Genomic DNA, 16,137 nt, shown 5'->3' with positions numbered 1-16,137 from the left:
TCGTACTCTACCGTTGATTATGCTGGAACCCCCGTCTCATTTTGTTCGATGTTTTCCTGCGACACTTTCACTCTGTGAATCCAGAATGGTATTAGTACATGGACGATGTCCAGGGTCATGGTATGTTCCTTTAAGAAAGACCTCTTCACAAAGATCCTGTATTGACATACTCGATACCGGCACAACATGAGTGTGTCCGCTGAGTGTCGTCATACCGCTGCTGTCATGAGGCATAATTTATTCAAAAGTGTTGCTTCCCTGAAAGAAATCCATTACGGAGGAATGCTCAATATCCCCCTGTTGGTTCAGAGCTCCTAATGCCATTTCAAATCTATCACTCGTTAGGCTTTCTCAAAATGCTAAGCACATTGTCATGATAATGTATATGGATGGTGTGCAGAGAGAGGAATGCATGGCAGAAATGATGATCCTTGCAGTTTTTCTATGAGAGCAAATGGAAGTGTTGCATAAGAGGTCTCCGTTTCTCGAAGAATGGCACGCATTTGTCCCTGAGTTCCCGGGTTTCTGCCGGCGAACCGTACCCAAATGGAATCCGCACCATTGAAACGCATACAATCATAATGGTGCTGTGCTGCCTTGAGAAAAGAAAGAGAATCTGTGATTGGAAAATGACTTTAAATTAAAGTTTATGGTCAGAAGCCTAGTGCAAGAAGTGAAAAGGGATCAGATATGGAAAGCAATTGAAAATAGTCTGGGAAATATCAAGTTTGGTAGTTAAAAACTCCTAAGATATTTTATATTGGACGTACTGTAGCATCCATCTGAACAAACCATTGCCGATATTCTTCATGAGTTCAGCTTTATTGCCCCTCCCTCTCACACTTTCCCCACTTCAACTCCAGCTCTGTCAACACCTCAGTTCATCAATTTAATGACATAGTCATTAACAAGACATCACCGTTTTGTGCAAGGGATTATCAAGAGAATGGCATTGTCCTATAGGAGGGAATGATATTCATCATGATGGACTATATGTACAGAATGATAGCTCTGTGTAACTGTAACTGTCAAAGCCAAGCCAAGCCTTATGACTAAGGACCCTATTTTCTTGCCAACGGTAATGGGTCTTATGCCCTAGCGCTGGTGAATTGCCAGTTTTGTCTGTTGCAAACTGAATATTTCCCCCCTTTGCTTGAAGTAAATAGTCCAATCCATGGGTAACTTGCAGGCTGCAATCAATTAAAGCCTTCTGTACACTGTACGACTGAAAAAATATTTGATCGTGGATCCCTTCCCACTGTATACACGACCGGGACTCCATCTCAAGACCATACGATGTGTGTATTCACACTATACGATTTGTATTCACACTATACGATTTCTGTCAGCCACGATTATGCACCACGATTCATCTTGGCTAAACTTCTATGTGATCTGCGATCTACGAAATTATCTGACATGTCAGATATTTTGTCGGAAGGTCGTAGTCTCGTCGTAGAACGTCATAGCAATGAATCGCAGATCGTACACCTTCTTACACTGTGCGACTTGCGAGTCCCGATTTTGCATACGATGAGCTACGATTGTCTGCGACAACCCATGACCACCTTACGACCTCAGAATCGTGGGTTTTATCGCACAGTGTGCATGCGGCTTAAGCTTCAAAACTAAATCATTTAGCCAAAGTTTCCATTCAATGCACTGACATGAAATAACCTAGTTGGACACAGGTGCGTGTATGGATTTTTTTCTTCAGTAAAATGTTTCACAAGCCAATAGGAGCTTTCCATGTGGGGCTTCGCTCCACTCATAGAACTAGAGTTATAATATGTAACCGTCGACTTCCTTCATGTTGTCTGCTCCTTGTGTATGGGTGTGTGTGTTTGAGCATGCCGTTTGTATGTGTGTATTTGTGTGCCACTGTGCGTGAGAGATTCTGAAGAAGCTGATAACATGTTGACAAGGTTTTAACACAGTTCTCGCAACTTCATGATTCAAGCTCTCCTGAGTTTGCGCAGCTGTTGCCTTGAACGTGATGACGTGTTGGTAGTGCAGGTGTTGATTATGCATATGTCTGAATCCCTGGGGTACTGTACCTTTGTGTAAAGGTGCTGTCCTCACACAGAAACCTTCTTCCATACCAGCCGTTAAGGATAAGCTTGCAGTGAACACCTTGCGTGGGTGGGTGGAAGGAACAGAAATGAGCTACTGTGCATTTCCCTTTACTTGTTTGAATTAACATGAGGATATGTTCAACAAATCGATGTTGTTTCTTCTAAAATGGAAGTCACACATGAGGTCAGTGTACCTTTCTGAGGAAATGCCCTCTGTTCTTACTCAGGAGGTGTGTCTTCACAGGTCTTCACTTTGATAAAGCAGCCAAATCTGCCCGGTGACAGCCAGCGATAAGCCAGTCTGAGCCAGATGTTAGAGCCGAGTGTCAAATAGAACGTTTCCCCCAACGTTATCGTAAAGGATTAAATCTGCCTGCATGTCAAAGATTACAATCTGATTATCTGATTAGCAGCTGTATGCACTCACTCGGTGTGTGTGGGTGTGTGTGTGCGTGCGTGTGTGCGCATGCGTGTGTACATGCATTTGACTTTTCTGTGCATTGCATGGTTTCTAGATATGATCCTAAAAGGGTGTATTTTGTGCTGCATCATGCAGGTCAACATTTTTACATTAGCCGCAGCATGCAAGCCAATTCAATATTCACCACCAAACTCATGGTCTATTGTTGAGTGGAGAGGAGAGGACATGAATTTTCATTACAATATCTCTCGCAATGCAGAATAAAAATGGTGCCAATGGCTGATAAAGCAGCAGTTGATTAAAAATTAATCGAGGACAATAGTCAGTAATAAACAAGAAATTGCCATCATTAAATTGTGAGGTATGTTCTATTATTTAGCATCAAGGCAAATCTGGATTTTCCCCACAATGTGTCTTGTTGGCAGACAGGTTAATTAATATGCATTTATATGCTCTGAAAAACCCAGCAATTTAATTTTGCTGTGAATAATTAGGATGTGCGATACGGTTCTGTGGTGGGGGTGGATTCATTATGCAGTACACCACTCATTTACAGGTTGCAATGTATGAATTATAGATACTCCATTGCTCAAATTAAAGTTGTCGCTCAGAGTTGCTGACAGTAATGTGAATCTGTGATGGTGGTTAAAGGCAGAATAACATTCTTCAGGTTGAGGTGAATTGTAATCCATTGTTGTGACTTACTTGGTGAAGTTTGAACAGGGAGAGCCTTCCTCCTTACTGGCTACTTCTATTTGTATTTCAAAGGTTTCTAGATCTTAACCCTCTTGGCAAAAAATATTTTGACATCTAAATTTCAAAAGAGTGTGGCTTGAAAGTGGTTAGAGATAGAGACTCACTGTAAATGAGACAAATGTTGAGAATGACCCAAAGTTTATGTTGGGTCTAAATGTATCCAACTAATTAGCATATGATGATGTCATAGGGTGGCGGTCATCTTGAATTATGCAATTTTTTAAAGGAAATATGGGATATTTTGAATCAATTTGAACTTATTTCAACAGATTTCCCCACCTCTGTCCATTTGTTATGTTATCCAAATATCAACAGGAAAACAATACATGGTAAGCCAACAGTAATAAACAAACTAATTACTAGGCCACATAGTAGCATCACTCACGTAAACAGAAGGCATCTCTTAGCCGCAGAGGCCTGTGTACCTATCTATCCAGTGTACCTATCTATCCAGTGTACCTATCTATCCAGTGTACCTATCTATCCAGGTGACACTGTTTATAGTTTATAGAGTGTGGTACCTCTCATTGCAAGGCGTGCTCCATGCTAGCCCTAGCTACGCTGGGCAAAGGGTAGCTTTGGGTAGCTGCGCTATGCGAGCTATCATCGGGCCTGTAATCACTAGTCGTCGTCGTTTTTTTTTAAAGGATTCCAGCCATCTCTATTTTCTTAAAAAAGAATTACCTTTGATCTTAAAAAAGATGTGTTTTCTGTCTGTTAGGCAGGATGTTACAGTAACTTCAGCATTTCTACGATTTCCTGTCACGCTGTTATTCCCCTGCTCTTGGTTTTCAGTTCACTCATGTCTTCACACAATAACATTTTATTTCATCTGAAAACTCTGCTCAGCTGGACTCTCATCCCACATTGCCCACCCCTGCTCTGCAAACCCCTCGGAGAATGTCCCTGACCCTTCCATATTCAATACTGCTCCAAGTGAACATGTCAAGACCCTTACAATATTGTCATTTGGAAATTGCCATGGCAAAGGTGCCACTGTCCAAGTTTAGCAAAAGAAAGTAAGGCATGGTTGTAGTTATGCTACACATATCTTCTCACAGACGCACAACACTCAGCTAACGAGTAAAACATGGAGAACAGACAGAGCATTTTTAGGCATTTCTTGAATGCAATTCAACCTGTGTCACTCAGTTCCAGAGATTATTCTGATTCTCCTTCTGCTATTTGTACGGTGCCAGCAAGTTAATAAGAATCCCCCTGCTTTTGCTCAAAGCTGAAACTATTGGACCGATAAGCAGTAAAAATCTCATGGAGGAGAAAATGAAAAAAAAGATGGAGAAGGAAAGAAAGGATTTTATTGCTTGTGCCAGCAGGTTGAATAATGATTATCACAATGTCTATCTTCCTTATCGCGTGTGAGGAAAAGACTCAGCAGTGAACTCAAAGAATCCACTAGGCACTTTGGCGTCACAGAAATACATTCAGATGTAAATCCAGGAGAGAAGTAAGCAAGAGAGAGGCTGTAATATTGCCAGCTAAATCCCTAAGAGACATTTTAACATCCACACATGGCACTGTTTATTTTTAAAACCTTTATTTAACCTGGCAAAGAAACTCATTGAGATTTAAAATCTCCTTTTCGAGAGTCCTGGCCAAGAGGGCAGCAGGAAAGCATATATTTAGATTTCATAAACAAACATACACATATCAAACATTTAAAAGGCAGTTTTGAGATTGCATAGGTAACAAATTAGATACAGCAACAATTTCCAACACTTTCAGGTTCTATACCACTATACCACATTCAAATCTATACCACTGCTATACCACTGTAGGCATTTTGCTTCAGATGGCTCATGCAACAGCCAATTTAGTCATTTTATACAGCTTCACTATTTTCTCATATAGGTCTTTAGCATCTATTTTCACATACACGTGTGCGTCACTAAGCCTTAAATACAAAAACATAGTTATTGCAATCAGACAGGGGAATGTGGTTGTGAAAGAGCAGTAGGGAAGAAAAAGGCCCATGTTTTTGTATTTTATGACGCCAGGAAGAGTAATGTGGCAATCTTCTCTGGCTAATTGTATTATGATTCTGCTCTGTAGCAAGCTTCCTGCTCTGTTCATTTTCAATCAGGCACATTAGCCTTCCCGCTGGGTCCTCGCGGTCTGAGCGCTGGGAGAGAGATCATTCATTTTAATGACTGATATGTTTCTGCGCTCTTGGGAAGAGAGAGAGAAAGAGAGAGTGAGAGAGGCAGAGAGAGAAAACAACTCCGGTTTCCAGGGGAGGCACCTCAAGTCTCCAATTCATATCCATCACAAAGACATGATTCAATAAGCATATCTCAGTCTGTGTCTCTCAAAACTGTAAATGCGAGCATACAGACATGCATATAAACACAAACAACGAAGTGTGAATTGTTTATTAAGTATCATTCCACCACTTCCATCATCATCATCATCATCATCGTCGTCGTCGTCGTCATCACCACCATGTACATTATTCTTAAGATTGCCATGAGGGTAGTCTCGCATAGCCAGACCTATCTCCACGCCTCGTTTACGCTGTGCCAGCGCCGGAGACAGGTCTGGCTGGACATATTACCATTCTGCAATAGGGGGGAAAAAACGCAGTATTTCTTTAAACCAATCACGGTCGTCTTGGGCGGAGCCAGCCACGGACGCAGCGACGGTGCTCTTGCAAAATAGTCTGGATCGAATCTGATTGGTGCCGAGAGAATCTCTCGGGCCGAATCAGATTAATTTGCGTCGCCAGTCTCGCCACTGATTAGGCAGTGTGACAATGAATGACATGGTCTATTGCCAAAACCTACATCCGTTGAGTCAGACTACCATGAGGGTAACTTTTTAGGGGCGGGGCAGCCACAGCTGCCTCAACTTAGTTTTTAGACGGGCAGCCTCAGTTCAGTTTTTTTTACCCCTCAGGTGCCTTTAACAAACAGAGTTTTGCAAAACCAAAAAAGGACATCAAAGATGCATGGTAGCACTCACCAATAAAAGATAAATGGACAGATCCTCTATTTCACCGGGGGTTTTTTTGCCGTCAATGGATCATGCTAACGTTTCGGCCAGAGGAAGATGCTCTGAGGACGGCCTCTGGCCCAAACGTTAGCATGATCCATTGACGGCAAAAATAAAACCGGTATTGGCAAGTATTGGCATTACACTGTCCATTTCATCAACTGGTACAATTTCCATTCTTATGTAAAATAGTTGTATGAAAATAATATATCTGAGAGAAAAATACAAAAGGAAGTTAAAACAATTTTTCCTACTACAAACATTCCAAGAAGTTAAAGTTTCACCTAATTTTGAGCATCTTGCAAACTTTGTGTTTGTTGTTGGGATTTGTGGTTTATGGCATCGGCGTGATAGATAGAACCATTCGCTAGTAAGCGAGCTAATCCTCTCACCCGCCACTTCTGACCGTAATGGTCTCTGTAACCTTTCTAACGCAATTTCACAAAAGACTGCTCTGTTTGTTCTGCTAGCAGAAACAAAGCTAATTACAAAGCCGCCCAAACGACTTGACCTTTCGCCGTGAGTAATTACAGCTTTTTGCGGTGCGTTGTGCCGTTTTCGCTCATCTTCACTCATACGCTGACATGTTTCCTCCCCTCACGTTCTCCACTTCCATCTCACTTTAGCTCTCCTGATGAATGTCACCCTGATCCTTTGAGGTGATGTCACACCTTAAAACACACAATGTGTTAGAGAGGGCACTGAAAGTGGGGTTACCCAGAGAGGTACAGTATGTTTCCAGACCAGTATGTTCAGCAGCCAAGAACAAGAGGGAGACTGCAGTAGCCTATTGTAAATTGGGCGCCTGACTTCATAACTTTACTGTGACTGGAGGGGGAGAGGCACATTTGAAAGGCTTTGCATCCTGCACAGACTTCCTGTACAGTCGTGTTATGTTCACACAGTCAAATCAATGTTCTATTACATGCTATCTATAGATAGATAGATAGATAGATAGATAGATAGATAGATCGATCTATCAGGGACTATTGTCATACAAATTTACAATAAGTATGCAAATATACAAACTGCTGAGTGCACTGTAGCTGTATGGCCAGAGATGGAAAACCTACATGCCTAATGCCCAAATCCAGGTATCACGTGACCACCATAGTGTGCTTAAGCCAATGCCTAACCATGACTTACTTGACTTATTCCTGTAAGCTCCTAGGTGGAGCATAGGGCCGCAATCACACCCCGCCATCGGACTCTTTTTTTGGGCAGTCTTCTTCAGCTGGGCCCACGATAGTCCGGTTGTCTTTGCCTCACTCTCGACTGATCTTCTCCAGGTCTGTTTTGGCCTCCCCATTTTCCTTTTGCCCTGTGGATTCCATGCCTAACCAAGGGCTATGAGTATTTCTACAGCAATCTCGCACAGGGAAGATGAATGCCTAGCGTGAGGCCGCAGAGTACAATGGTTATGGTGGTTTGCATCTGAGAGAGAGAGAGAGAGAGAGAGAGAGAGAGAGATTGTGTGTGTGTGTGTGTGTGTGTGTGTGTGTGTGTGTGTGTGTGTGTGTGTGTGTGTGTGTGTGTGTGTGTGTGTGTGTGTGTGTGTGGGCGGGGGGGGTATTCACATGGAGAGATTGCTGTAATTTAGCTTCAGGTGGGTCTGGGACCTCTTCGCTATCCACCCTGCCCTCTACTCATGGGGCGCCAAATTCATGCTGACACAACGTCCTGCTTCAGGCATTCTGCACCACAGAGCATGCTCCATACTGGGTAAACAGTCAAGGAAATATTGTAGTAGTGGTAGAAATAGTAATAGTAATAATAATAATGTCGCCAAGATATGTAGACATCCATGAGGCAAATAAATATGCAACAATATGCAGATTCCTCCATTTGCATGGATCATAAACTCCTTGAAGATATGCGGTGCATAATAATCGATGATAATGGTCTTTAACAACAACCTCCAATGGCATCCGACAAATTGAACTTTGCTAAATGTAAATTTGTTTCTGAACTGAATCACGAAGCAACGCTTTCATTAATTTTCACCCATGGCACAAGGGGCACTTAAAGCTTTATATGAATACCTTTTGCCATAATGGGAATAGCCATATTACCAGCGCCCTACAAAAGACTCTTGACATTAGATATCACCAGTGTGGCAGTTTGACTGTGAGGGGCAATAAACTACTGAATTACCTGTTCACAATTAACAGCATTCTTCTGCTTCAGGATTTTGACTGATTGTCTGAAAACCTCACTGAACACTAATCACTTTATTATACTCACTGTACACATTTCAGAAGCGAGCTATTGTACCGTAGGAGGGAGAGGATGGTAAATCATTGGTACCTGGGTGTGGATGGACATACTGTAAGTGAATGCCATTAGTGAGTCCGCACAATAGCATTTTGTTTTGACAGCAGTGGATAATTTGTTGGTATAGTGTGGAAATGTAGCCTACGCAACCCACTTATAAACTGTAATTGGATGCTGTCAGTATTTAAGTAAATTGGCCAATATGAGGCTCTTGTTCAGTATGTAAACAGGATGTGGAGTGTGTGCATTGTGATTACTAATGGTGCATGGTAGCACTGGCCACTGCCACAGGTCAAACACGGACCTTTAGGAGTTATGAATACTCCCATGTGTAATCCATATATGGCGAGATAGAATTCAGATAGAACAAGATAACTATATCCTTATCCAACGTTCGGTGCATGGGGAAATTGCCAAAGATGACTCTCCCAATTGTCACGCCATCTCAGATAAAAGTAGTCTTGTCCTGACGCAAGTAGGGGCTTCAGAGGGGATGAGAAAAGCCTTCGCCCGTGCTGTTTTTATCTGAGGTCTGCCTCTAGTATCAGTTGAAGAGCTCCTTGGTGGGTCCGCAGCCCAAATATCAAGCCTTCTAGCTTCTCGTCTACCCCCCATCAACAAACCAGCCAGTGTTATCGATTTCCGCAAAGCAAATTCCACCCTTCTGGAAAGTCCTCCCCTCACAATTGCGGGCCTGTGAGAGCGGGAGTTTCATCATCCTAGCCCGCGGCAATCGGCTAGAGTGGACAACGAGACAAAACAGGGCCTGATTCGTTCAAAGAAACAGCAGATGTTCAAGTGTGTCGTGGTTCGAGTGATTGTGGTAGCCATTGTTTTTTTGCTGGAGAGCAGACAAGAGGTTCCCTATGGCCTTTGAATGACTGGAGGGAAAATACAAGAAAGAGCTTTCCTCCGCATTGGAAGGCTGGGATGGTGACCAAGTTCAAGTAGGGGTTTTGACAATGTATCTTTTGTAGACACATTTTAGTTCCAAACAGGAGGTATATTCAGAAATAAGGAGATATGGTATTTATGTCCATCCATGCATTAGCATGAGAGCATACAGTGACGTATGGAACACTGTATCGGCCCATTTCTGTTCCATTGAAGACATATCAGCTACTGTAAGATCAACAGGGCATAAACTACTTTAACCAGAGCAACACAATTCAAATAACACTCTATACAAGATATAATGCCCGATTTTATACACGATTCACAATCCTGCCGAGTCTGTCCTAGTCAGCAGTCTGCACTAGTTGGGGGTAGTCGGAGTGGCAATTTGGCACAGAAATCTGTAAGTGTATGAGGGGTACAGATTTAAATCGGCAAGTGTATGATGAGAACAGACTTCTCCCGATCCGAGTCGGAGCGAGTCGGAGCATATCAAACATTGTATTTTTGAGGAGATTCTGGACGCAATCGTGTAAACTCGTCACTCGTTGGTCCAGTCGTTAAATGTGCGATACCCCGTTTTTCAGTTGTCACACAAAAATCATCAGAAGCCAGAGGTCTAGTGTATACTCTCAGAAGCCAGTGGTCTAGTGTATACTCTCAGAAGCCAGTGGTCTAGTGTATACTCCCAGTCATTTCATAATCTGTTAAGATTGTCAAAGTCTTCTAGTGTATCCGAGGCTTTAGACGTTGGCACTAAGCTCAACGTGGGTCAGTAATTGACACCAGAGGGATCTGTGAAGATCAAAACATCTCCCCATCATATTGCTTCATTTTTATTCATTAAGGGTCCTGTGAACATTTAAGTGTTGGCTGGTATGTTGGCTATAATGTGTGTTTATTGTAATGAGAAATGCGATCCCAGTGAATCTAGTGAAGCCCAACCCTATTGCCCATTACCAACATCTCAGATAATAAAATCACATTGCTGAATTATCCAATAATGGTTATTGTACTTTCTTTTAAGGGTTATGGTGGCACTTACAGTATGCCCCTAACAGGAATCTTAGACATCATATCATGCGTTGAGGACATTAGCCCACTCTTGTCATTATGTTTGACATTTTTGTTAGCAGCAGCCTGATGACATCGTCACCAAGTGCCAGCGAACACAGTTCACACCAGAGAGGGAAGAGGGATAAATCAAAGTTTGGGTTTTTAGAGAGGTAGGACAATATAGGAAACAGAAAGCTGGCCTTGAGGGATGCCCTTAAAGTGGGCCTACGGCAATTTAAGGCAGTAAATTTAAAAATGAAGCTGCAGTGCTACGGTGCCTCTCCAAGATACTGCACACACATATACAAATGTCAGTTACCAAGGAAAACATACAGTGTTTTTAGATTAGGCTCAAGTGATTGCAGTCTCACCAAGGTTATTTGAATCTTTATTACTTTTTTTTTTTGCATACCAGTCTCCCGTCAAAGACTGTTAGTTTCAATCCCTTACATTGTTGGTTGGGCCTTGAATAATTCATGCTGTATGCATGATTAATGCATTTGCTTATTTATGAAGTGTTGTGCATGTGCGGTGTTGGAGCATGATCGTATGTTTGGGATGTACATGAAGACGTCCAAAGAGTACAAGCCAGTGGAGGCGGTCTTTTGATTGTAATGGTGTCATAAAATTGGATTCTCTATGAGTCTTCATTTCCCCGGCTTACAAAAGGGCCATGACCAATCAGTCTGTCACGGAGGGCCAGGCGTACAGGATTGATGATTCCCCCCCTGCGCCTCTTGGTCCGACCGGGCCTTCTGTATCTCTTCATTTCACTCGCTCCCCAAACTCTGGGAAGCCACAAGCGCACAGCGCCTGAGGGCGGAAGCCTCACTCAACCAGACCTGCTAATCTAATTTCAGTCGCATTTTTCAAGGAGGGAGAGAGAGAGAGAGACACACACACACACTGAGAGGATAGGGGGAGGTTGAGATGGAGAGATGAATGAAAGTTATTCTCTCAGGCTAAAATATTCAAAGTTCAGGAAGGATTGTGGTTACGGTCACAGACCAGGTAAAAAGTACCTAACCCCCTGCAGTCTATTCACATTCAAGAGTGGCTTCATTTTTGTTTTTCCTCTCAAAATATCCTGCCAGACTTGGCCCTGCCTCTTTATCATATCCTCCTCTCTTCCAAAAGCTGTAAATACAGGGAGTCCTACTGTGTGACTGATATAACTTACCAAGGGAGAGTTCCCTGGGACATACTCCTGCAGCACTATGCTCCACTCCTCAGTAGCAGTGCTTCCATAAAAAGTAATGTGAATTTTAAGCAAACTTTTGAAAGTTCGCTAAAAATAAAAAAATTAAAATAAAAAAGCGAATCTTGTGCGTTTCCATTAACTGTTTTGAGCGAATTAACTAGGCTACGTAAAGCTTGATTTCGTCAGAGGATGACGAAATGTGAACAGACGGGCTCTTTAAAAATCCCTGAGCTGAGGTAAACAAACAAGGAGCCGGTCTCTTTAAACATCAGCTAGCTGAACAAACCTGACAAATCCCTGTGTTTGTGAATGTTCGCTACGTCAGTTTTATTCGGTAAATCTGTTTCCATTGAACAATTTTCGCATTCTGATTCGCAAATGGCAAAAACCACCTCAAGCGAGCGTACAAACTTTTTAACGAATTAGAGAAAGTTTATTTGAATTTTGCCGTTTCCATAAAATGCGATGCAAATTTTTAATGCGATATGCTTCAAAATGCGCATAAAGGCTTTATGGAAACGTACCTAGTGACTATCTCTGATTACAGTAGACCAGGATACTCCAGTGGCAAACAACCAAGGGAACGGCAAGATAAAGAAAAGGAGAGAAAAAAAGAGAATGAGACAATAAAATACAGATAGACTCACGTCGCTGGCGGGTGGCACAAATGAACAAGACCAGGTTAAAATCTAGTATATGGCTGGTCCGATAATGGCCGGAGATCACCGATAAATTTTGTCTGGGTAGATAACCACTAATTTGCAGAGAGATGTGCATGCACCGCCATCTTAGTCATATCAAGTGACACTAGTAGGCTTGTTCGGCCAATGGTGTAACTTCATCACTCAGTCATTCGGTCACTCAGTCAGTCACAGACATTCACATTTGTAGGGCTGGCCCCTCTGTTGCGGTCCAGCCAAAAATGTAGGGAAAGCGAATATCTGTGTGAGTTCATGCTCAAAATCCCTCGCAGCCTGAGGGAAGATGCAGGGCGAGTGGGGATGGAGAAAAGAGAGGGGGAGAGAGAGAGAGAGAGAGAGAGAGAGGGGGGGAGACAGAGAGAGAGAGAGAGAGAGGGGGATGATGGTGGTGGGATACACCAGGCTTTCACAGTTCCAATCGCGATGTTGCTCCAGGCAGCCTAATCTCATGAGTGAATGCTCCCGAAACGCGGGAACCAGCCCACGGCCGACCTAAATCTTTGATGCCACCCCAGGCCGGGGAAGCGCAGCCAATAATGTGGAGAGATGGGTCTCACTGCCGAAAATATTACAGGAAAACAAGTGCTTGGGCGATTCGTCCATATGGATGAACATCGTCATCAGCGTTCAATAATTTGTTTGAATGTGATAAAGAATGCAGTGGTGAAGATAGCTACTGGCATGGATACCACATGGGTTGGAATACTCCTTTAATGGTGGTGTGTCTCTTATGAAGTCTTTGCCTCTTTCGGGGGAAACATACCGTAGAATAGCGAAAGAGAGAAGCACAGAGAGAGGATTATAGAGCGTTGTGTTACTTCCAGTGTTTATCATTCATCTTTTACAGAATCTTCCAAAAATACAGTGTATTGCAATCCATTGTTTACTCCGCCAGTAGACATTCTCTGCCAAGTGGCTTTCAAGAGACAAAGGTTTAAGCTGGGATGCCGGTACTGAGAGTTCATTGGCACAGACGGTGACCTGTGATTTGCAGGGAGGTGGCACCGCTGTGACACATTGGCAGGCGGTCAGGGGGATTACGTCTCTGCCGGTAGCCAGAACGGCCCCGGGGCCTCTGGGTAAAAAATGACACTGAGGCTGAGGCTCTTCTCTGAGCAGGGACCTGCCATCAACATCTCAGGGCCAGAAGAAGAAGAAGAAATCTTTATTTGTCATACACCAACACCCAATGGGCGACACATGGTAACATACACACACACACACACACACAGGCATGTCTTTAGGATCGCTAATGAAATGTTCCCTGTGCTTAACCCATTCCTTCGTCCGTCCCCCCAAGGGCAGCCGGAAGCAGACGACTCATCCACGCGCCTGGGGGACAATCCAAGTGGTCATGTCCGTCTATGTCAGGGATGGACAGCGTTAGCGATCTGTTGTTCTGCATGATTTCCATACCGGGATCGAACCGGGGACCTCCTGATCCCCGGCCAGCCACTCGAGCTACGCGCCGGAATGAGCTAACCTGTCTCTCTCTCTCCAGGGACATTTAATGGATTTTGAGTGAAAAATATTTTGTTTTTCTCCTCTCTCCAATTTCTCTCTGTTCTCTCTCTCTCTGTGCCATCTATCTCACCTTCACCCCCATTTGTTCACCTTCTTCATTTTCTTACTCTAAAAGAACAACATGTAAGTCCACCCACACCATAGTCTACCCTTGTACACTCATCCACCTCTCTTATCCAGGAGAACTCTCTCTCTCGCCTCTCTTCACTTGGCCCGACGCCCAAACCCAAGATCCATGTTAATCAGCCATCGTCAATGCTAAGCACTAGTCACTGAGGCCATCTTCCTATGTGGGTGCAGCATCTGACGAGTAGTATGCACTTCTCCATGATCTCGTTTCAGTATTATTTGGGTTCTGTATGTAGTGGGTGGGGGTCAATGCTACTTCTCCATGTAGACACACACACTCTCTCTCTCTCACCCCCCCCCCCCCCACCCCCACTACTACTAAATGACCCAGCATGCAAGGCAAGATAACTGGCCCGTACTTGTCAAATATGTAATAACATGTACTCCCAAACAAAGGAGTAGAAGTAATGCTCACTGTGTTTTTTGTATTTTTTAGATACAGTTAGAAAACAGAGGCCGTAGACTACTAAAATAGTTTTTGGGAAACAAAACAATCCCAAAGCAGTTTGAATAAAGAAGCAATGAACAATGGTTGCAAAGTCGTAAAAAAAAAAGATTGGCGTACCTCAGGGAAAAAGAACAAGAATAGAAAAAGAACAAAAGGACAGTCTCACAAGTTGAGTTTTCCATGTTTTGCACACCAAAATATCACACTGAAATCAATAGAATATATTTGTGTATACAGAAGGTTCCACAAGGCTACACAATCTAAGACGTGAACTGTGTTACAATAGACAGAGGTATCCCCAGATCACTGTTTATTGTTCTAATAACCTTGGAGTAATCCCTCATGTTTATTTCCTCTGATGAGCTACAGTACATCTTATCTGTTTCCTCAACGTCCCATGTCCGACATGTACAGTACTATTGGTTTGGCATTCCCTCCTGGCAGACGATAGAGCAAGCTGAAACTGACCTGTGTGGTCTGTAGGGAAATTAATATCAGTCAGGATGTATAACATTACCGTATCATAATACCCTGAATAAGGTGCTTGATCCCATTTGTCTAGTGAATAAATCATGGAACTCCAGTGCTTTGTGTTGATAGAGCTGGATTCCAAGGATGTATGGAAGAAAATGGGTTCTTGTCAAAAGTTTGTAATCATTCCAATCCAGGTGACTGTCTGTCCGTTTGGCTCCTGTGTGAATGGTGGTCTCCCGTGCATGGCACCTCCACAGCTGGGGCCCCCAGCGTCTGCCTCGCCATTGGCTGGCTGCTCTGCTTCAGGCAGACTACAGGTGCCACCGACGGCCTTGCCTTCAACCTAAACCCTTTTAATACGACTACGTCACCGGCAACATTTTAAAAATATCTAACAAATATTTAATAATATTAAAAAAATATCTTACAAATCTAAAAAATTCCTCACTCCAACACTTGCTGAAAGCTGAGAAACTGCGCTTTCTAGTATTATAGGGAAAAAACAATTAATATTTGAAATGTTGTCACTGTATTTTCAGGGTTAAAAGGGGTTGTGGGTTCATTCACAAAACTAACAGGGCGAACGTAAGCCCAGACCTTACAAACTGTACAGATGATGTGCAACAGCAAACACCAACATTATTTGATAATGACATGATATTCCTTCAATTCATATACTTCATTAACTCATGTGTCAAGATGAAAAACCATGGAAAACCATTGTCCACTTAAGAAATAATAAAACTGTATACAATTGTGTAAATATTTCAAAACTGTAGTGTGACTCTTATATAGCACATGTCATCACACAAACAAATAGAGCATTATGTTTTATGAGAAGCAGGTACAGTGAGAGTAGCATATATTGTACAGCAGACATGATTGAAGGACATTTTCCTCTAAGCTCATGATAAATGACACCATTAATAATATATTCACGGCTGCTACTTACATTCACATAAGCTGCCATTTCAACCAACAACACATTATTTGCATCTCAGTGCAGTTTGTGTGAACAGGTTGGATTTCCACTTAGACTTGCCACACCAGAGTTTGCATACACAACTAACATGTCAGAGTCAAACTGACTGAATGCTATAACCCCCCCCCCCCCTCCCGCCACACACACACACACACACACACACACACACACACACACGCACGCACACACTACT

The sequence above is a fragment of the Borostomias antarcticus genome (genome assembly GCF_949987555.1).
Source record: "Borostomias antarcticus genome assembly, chromosome: 28".
NCBI classification, from domain to species: domain Eukaryota; kingdom Metazoa; phylum Chordata; class Actinopteri; order Stomiiformes; family Stomiidae; genus Borostomias; species Borostomias antarcticus.
Note: the sequence above shows the minus strand (reverse complement) of the source record.